Source organism: Mya arenaria, chromosome 8, assembly GCF_026914265.1.
Source record: "Mya arenaria isolate MELC-2E11 chromosome 8, ASM2691426v1".
In the NCBI taxonomy this organism is placed as follows: domain Eukaryota; kingdom Metazoa; phylum Mollusca; class Bivalvia; order Myida; family Myidae; genus Mya; species Mya arenaria.
This window is the reverse complement of record NC_069129.1, coordinates 27,612,497-27,619,653: the sequence shown is the minus strand read 5'-3', so window position 1 is coordinate 27,619,653 and position 7,157 is coordinate 27,612,497. Positions and strand designations below refer to the sequence as shown.

General features: G+C 33.8%; 1 non-coding gene across 1 annotated transcript; it reads left to right on the top strand.

The window, feature by feature from the left end:
- Positions 1–6,246: 6,246 nt before the first annotated feature.
- Trnaf-gaa (transfer RNA phenylalanine (anticodon GAA)) lies at positions 6,247–6,319 on the top strand. Its single transcript has one exon. It is a non-coding gene; the product is annotated as a tRNA-Phe (tRNA).
- Positions 6,320–7,157: the final 838 nt, after the last annotated feature.

Here is a 7,157-nt window from a genome sequence, read left to right as displayed (position 1 = left end):
GCTACTCGATTAAACTTCTGACTTTTTAATGTTGAATAAAAATGCCAATATTGAATTCCAGAAATGGTGGTGGGATCCTTTTATAGGGGTAAAATAACATTGTTTGGGTTAAAATGGGGAAATATTAGCATAATTTATTTATTGTTCACCTTTTTTCCATACTTTTTGTTTAACTAACCTATCGACATTGTCATGAATGGCACTGTATTGCTACATTTGTTAAATGAAAAAAAAGGTCTATGCTCCTCCAAACATTTTAGGGGAATAATCTGTTTTATATACACTTTATTTCTGCAAGGTGTACTACAATTCTATACCCAGACCTGCCAACATTGCTGACATAATCATTTAAGCTTACTGACTGGAAGTCAGTAGCTACATTTCTCATGATTATACCAGTAATTGGTAACTAAAAATCAAAGATGGCGGCCACGGTCGGTTAAAAAGGCAACTAGAAATCGATAATGTTTTTTTCTGGTATACAAAACTTACTGTTTCTGACCGCAAAATGATTTTTTTCTTAAATATGAGTGAACTTTAAAGAAGCTTGCATGAAACCTGGCCAACATTCCATTGGATAGTTTCTAAATACACCGGAAATTGGTACATCCAGGATACTTTTAAGAATGTTATTTAAAGAAATCCAATAAAGGCATAACACACGTAACTATAGCATGGTGTAGATGAAATATAACCTTTTGTCATCAAGTTAGGTCTCAAACATTCTCCCTAAGGCAATGAGGTGCTCTAAAAACTACCTGGAATTAAGGAGGCCATCAGTAACTGGATAGGTCCCTCTTGTTAATGCGCATGTGCCACTAATAATTTATAACTTAAATGATAAAATGAAATTAAGAATTTAAATGTATTTCACTGAATATCTTTTAACATTTGTGTTTACGGAAAAGGAGTTTGCTTTCAGTGGTATGGCGCACACCCACTGGACAAGATATGGCAATCAAAAACCAGAAAAGATTTTAGCGGTAAACTTGAATTTGAATAACAATTATCAAATTAAAGAACATGTTCTTAAATTTATACGTGTTTGTTCGAATATGTATGTCATTACCAACTGTCGAACAAAAACAAATACTTGATTGTTTGTTTTGGCAAGTCTTAGTTAAGGTAATACGATTTGGTATTTTGAATTATCAGTCTTACACAGTGGTTTGAGCTTATATTGTCAGGACGGTGGCCGGGCGTTGATTTGACTGGTTACCTGAAAGTAAGGATTGACCAAATCATAGAAGCAACCATGTCTTTCAACGCTACTGTTTCTGATATCAGTCTGGTAGTTTTTAAATTACTCATAAATAAAGTACCTCGTCTAAGCAATACTTTCAAGCAAATTTGTCTAGCAAGCTAAATTAGTTATACCATTTTACCAACGTAAGTATTCCATGCTGAAATTCCCATGTTCATAATGATACTTTTAATTTTGCTGTTTAAAATGTAAACGAGTATCTGTAATTCATACTCTTGAAAGAACTAGCCATTTTACATTTAACAAGGTGAACCTTGTGCATGTTTTGCTCTATGTCGTCCCGGAACAAATATATGTGTTTTCTTTTTGTATTGTATGAAATGTCAGATTCTAGAGTGCTTATTAAGGTCTGCATTCCTCATGTCAAAAGTAGAAAATAATAAAATGTATAATGTATTCGTTTAAATGAATGATGACCGTTCAGGGTCCCCTCTTATCACCTTAGATAATATTTTAATCAGTTATGCTTAAGAGAGAATCACAGCTTGTCAACTGTGTTGTGTTATTCGGCATATTTAATTTAAAAATAAGACATTATTTGTTTCATTTAAATCATGAATGTAACAAGTGTTATCAACTGTTGAAAGAATGGGTCAGATGTCTTGTGATGTAAATTATTGCGTTAGCAACAGTGCATGGAAATGGCAATAGCCTTCTGTTATAAAATGTTCCTTTAATCCAAAATTCAATGTGTTGGTCACGGTGAGGTTTGTGGGGATTTTCATCAGGATATAACGACATTTATTTAACATTTGATATTTGCTTGAATCATGCCCTCTATAAAAAACAAACTCCAAAATACGTATGAATTGTACTTGGTCAGTGCCTAATGTTGCTTTTTGATTTACTTCCCTTTTGTGTAACTACAAACTTAGCATGAAGTGTATAAAACTCATAAAAATGCAGCTAAACCTACGAAGATTGTGATTTGTGTTCCCTCTAGTTGGACCCTTTTCAAAACAATGTTGTAAGGATTGGGTATACTTGATTCAGCTTGTCCACTATCTGTCTGTTTGTCCGTAGACATACTTTTGTGAGCGTTTCATCTCAAAAAGCCTTAATCGAATTCAAATTAAATTTTATCGGAGTGATTAATATTTAGCCTTGCGATGCATCCCGTCCACAGTGTTCGCTAAGACCTTTCTCAAACGAAGTGGTGCATTTCCATTGGCAGTGTTCGGTTAGAGTATTTTTCAACAAATAATGATGTATTTTTACAATATCAATTGTGTGTAGCGCATCCTTCCAATACCTCTGGCCGGTTCTGTCGTGGACAAAGGATTGATTAATATCAAGGCTAATGGTGCATTCCGCTTGCAGTGTTTGAATAAAGAACCTTTACGAGAGTTATGGCTTTTTTTACAATATTGAGTACATGAAGATAAATTTCCATCCTGTGTGAACAGTGCATGCGGGAACATTCATATTACTCCTGCGAGATATATATTGTGCACTATATTATCAAGATGAAGTATTTCACATACAATGAGGAAATGCAAAAAAAATAGAACATAGACTACAACGAAATCTTGGACGACCCTTCACGTGATGGTTGATCGAGAATTATCACAGACTATTATCATTATGTAAAAGATGTTCTTATTGATTAATTGCTTTACTCTTTGTTTTATCAATACTATCAACATACAACACTGTGTATGTTGATTAAAGGTTGACTAAGTAATCAAATACATCGTTTGGCTTGATATTATTGTGATGTTCATTTAATTCCACCAATTTCGTGGTAAAGATATTCTTATTTGAACTAACTGACCTAATACGTATTTCGACAATCAGCACTGACCATCGATCTTTCACATGTGTTTTCTTGTCGCACATGTTATCACACGCATCCAATTGAGTGCATCATTCTTTACAAGAACAACAAGATAATCACAATCAGTGCGTGGCAATTTCTGAAATATTTGACATGAACGTTTTCTGAAAATAATACGGATGTGTTTTCATGCTTTGACGACGTTAGCGTTTGGAGTGGCCTTATCCTTTACTGCGGTTTCATCGTCATAACTTTTAAGACATGTCATTTTAATCTTAGATATGAAAACTGTGTAAATGAGTCATCAGTAAGAATATTTAAATATGAGAATAACTCTTTCTGCATTGAGGCCAGTCAGATATTGAACAGACTCCCAAAATAAGATGCTCTTAAAACTACCTGGACTTTAGAAGGCTGGTCCCCACCTGTATAGGTCCAGCTGGTAAATGCTCAATGTGCAAATAATCTTCACGATTAGAAGAAATTGATAATTAATACGCTTTATTGTTTCTCTCAACGGAACAGGAGTTTTGTGTTCGATTATAAAGTAAATGAAGTTTTCGTCAAAACGTTAAAAAAGCATTTCGGTATAACGAAATAATATTTCGATCTAATTGAACACGTATTTCGTTAAATCGAAAAAGTTTGACATGTCGAGTATATTAACTAATAATATTAACATATCCTTATCGAGAAACACAAACAAACATTTTTTTCATTGTGTAAGGGATTGTTTTATTTGTGATGAACGAGATCAACACAAAGTAATAATAATGTAGACGGCAACAGCGTTATTGGAAGATTTGGTTTTCAGCCGTATATCGATATGTTTCTCCAGAGGAATGAAAACAATATAAATGACTTTTTGATGTCTTTCTGCATTAACACTATCGTCGATAATACAATAACGTGTTAACGTTGGAAACAGTGGTAGATGATAACTTGACTGCACCAAACATGTGGACTATTATGAAACATTAGGGTTTGTCCAGACCAATAACAGCTTCAAAATCTAAAATAATTCCGTTATGAAAGTGATCCTCCCTCTCCAAACCAGCCCCCAAAGTTTAATAGAGCATACATGTTTATTCGGTCCTGCGTACATAAATGCAAACCTGCCATTTCCCTGAATTCCTTACCTTAGCAGAATGTAATGTCCACATTTTATATTTTCATTTCAAAATTTGATGGATATACTTTCTCTGTTCGATATTTCCTTGTTCGCTTCGTTTGATATGCGTTATTACGTGCGATTAAACCATGTTATTGTTAACTTTACTTCTCGGTTAAAAGAAGTTCAAACATTCGTTGAAATTAAAATTGAAAATCATTAATGGTAAATATTTGGTTTTCCATATTTACATTTCTATATCCTAGGAGGACATATGGACACCACTCCAGCTGCCCCCTCCCCATCGAGTAGATAAACATGTGGCCAAGACTCCATAGACTGCGGTGATGAATTATTTTAAGGATAATATAGAACATATTTTGGCTAAAGAAAAATTATCATTTCTGGATCAAATGTGTGTTTGGCAAGTATCGAAATGAAAAAAAAAAGAATTTGGACTAACGAATAATTGCGATGATAGTATATTGTATACCTTTAAGTCTGGAAGAATGAAAGCCACGTCAGAAGAAGTATAATTAAGTAAACAAAGGCGAAGCTAAAGAGTTGCAAGTTTCCTTGTTCTTCATTAATAATTGTATTCGGAAGTTTGAAGTTAACTTTATACATTTCTCAGACTTTCAGGTCATTCAGTAAGAAAAATTTCTAAATTAACTGACTTGCAGACATCAATTACATCACATGTTCCCTTTAAGCTAGATAAGTTCCATCAGAAAATCTTTTAATAAATTACAAGTCGTTGTCTCCATCTTCTGGTTAAATGACGCAACATGGAATAAATTTCAAAGAAATGCCAAAAGCAATACGCCCTCTTTCAAAAATACTTTGAAAACATTATTCGTATATGTGCTCGCTCATATATTAAATAAGCATTTGCCTGCTTGATAAATCACAATGTGTTTGTTATGCCTCAGTCATTTTGAATTTAAAATTAATTAATAATTTTTGATCTCATGATACCTATTATAATGCACGAGACACCATTGGAAACACTTTCATCATCTTTATCGACACGATCAACGTCAACACTTTATTGTAATCTTCATGGTTGTCAATTTCCGCCATTGTTCGACAACCGAGTAGCTACCGTATCAAAGACGATATGGAAATTGGATTTTGAGCAGGCAGACTATGCATACAAATGGATACGTGCTTGTCAGTGAGTATATTCTTGCTGACATTGTGTTTTCTTTACGGACTTTACTTTAGGTTTACAAGTCTAAGTCATTACATTCACCCACACATTTAATTCTTGTCTGACAGTCAAACGTTAAACGTGCCATGACAACAGATCTTGTTTAATTCGAATAGTTTTGTCCTTTACCTTTTCCCCAATTATGTGTCAGAAAGTGACTTGAATCATTATCGATAACACATTATTCATACCATGTCATCCTGTAGTGGATGAACCTACCATTAAATAGATTTAGGTTAAGTCTGCCAACACATATTGTCTACGGTATTGATAATTTATTACCATTTATTTGTAAACATTTGAATTGGTCAAATCGAAAAGATATAGAGGTATTTTACTTATTGATGTATTAAGTTATATTACTTATTATTGATTTCCTGATTTCGATAAATACATCTATGAGTTTAATAATACAACTCATAATTCAGGAACTCTGTTTAGAAACACAATGCGAGTGTGCAAACTACAATGATTTAGAGTTACAAACGTATGCACACCTCTTACACAAATACAATCAACTTAGACAGATAACACACTCATCCATATAAATTTATCAATATATGATGGAGGTTCGTCTTGAAACGGTTAGTAAAACACAAGTTTACTGGAACCCGAGTTCCCTAGAACACGAGTTTTCTGGGAGCTTAAACAAATCTGGTGACCATAAACGAGCACTTGTCCCGATAGTAATAGGTTCTAATTACAAAACGAATAAATCAAGCCGAACCATAAGTGCAATCACTTTCCGCGGCTGAAATGAATTCCATTGCAAAATCAATTTCCTTACAGGCGCGATTAGTCTCTTAAATATTTAATAATAGATAGGCGACCTTTCGCTTGGGTCAACTTTTTAAAATTGACCTACTTTTTCTCATTTGTCAGCCGGAATAGCTCAGTTGGGAGAGCGTTAGACTGAAGATCTAAAGGCCCCCGGTTCAATCCCGGGTTCCGGCACGAACGGAACATAGTTCGGCGGCTGATCATCTTTTTATTGCTATATAACTTAAATCGCTGATGATCAGTAATTTGCCTTATACAAACAAGCAATTAATTATGGAATGAATTACGTAGTTTATGTCATTATCGGGGTATGAACGCAAATGGGCTGGTCAAAGTGTGTGGTGTCAAATCCGCAAATCATTTCTTTTATTTACACCAATAGTTCATTATTTCATTCAAGAGTTGTTAAAACAATACTTCATTTCATTTATTAATAATAAGGAACCTTTACAGTAATCCTTTCTTACACATTCTGTAAATGGAACGATCCGACTGTAACCGGAAACATTTTACCAAATGACGTCTCAACACCACGGGAAAAGATAAACCACTTGATCATTTGCAATACATAACGATTTAAACATCATCTTAAGTCTCAAAATATTTGTATAAATATGTTAATGCTCATAATCTGCCTAGATTGAATTTACTACTCTGGCTCTGGCTTTTTTCTGACACTGAAAGCAAGGATTCAGGTCGCAATATTTTATTAAACGATTGGTGACTTCTGCTCATTCATTGTTCTTTACGCAAGAAGAGAGAAGACATGCGGGCATAGGTTTAATCGAAACAAAGCGGGTCAGGTTACGTTGACATATCTTTAGTTTTGTTCAACTTAACAATTTAAAATGGATGTAATTAGGTTATACTTCATCGATTCATAACCGTGGGTGAATCAAAGCCATCAATGTCATATTGTGTTGTTGACATTTTTTAATTTATAATTAAATCAATATTTCGTATTCTTCTTGTGTTATTTTATTTTGCTTTTTTCGGTAGAAATGCATAGGGC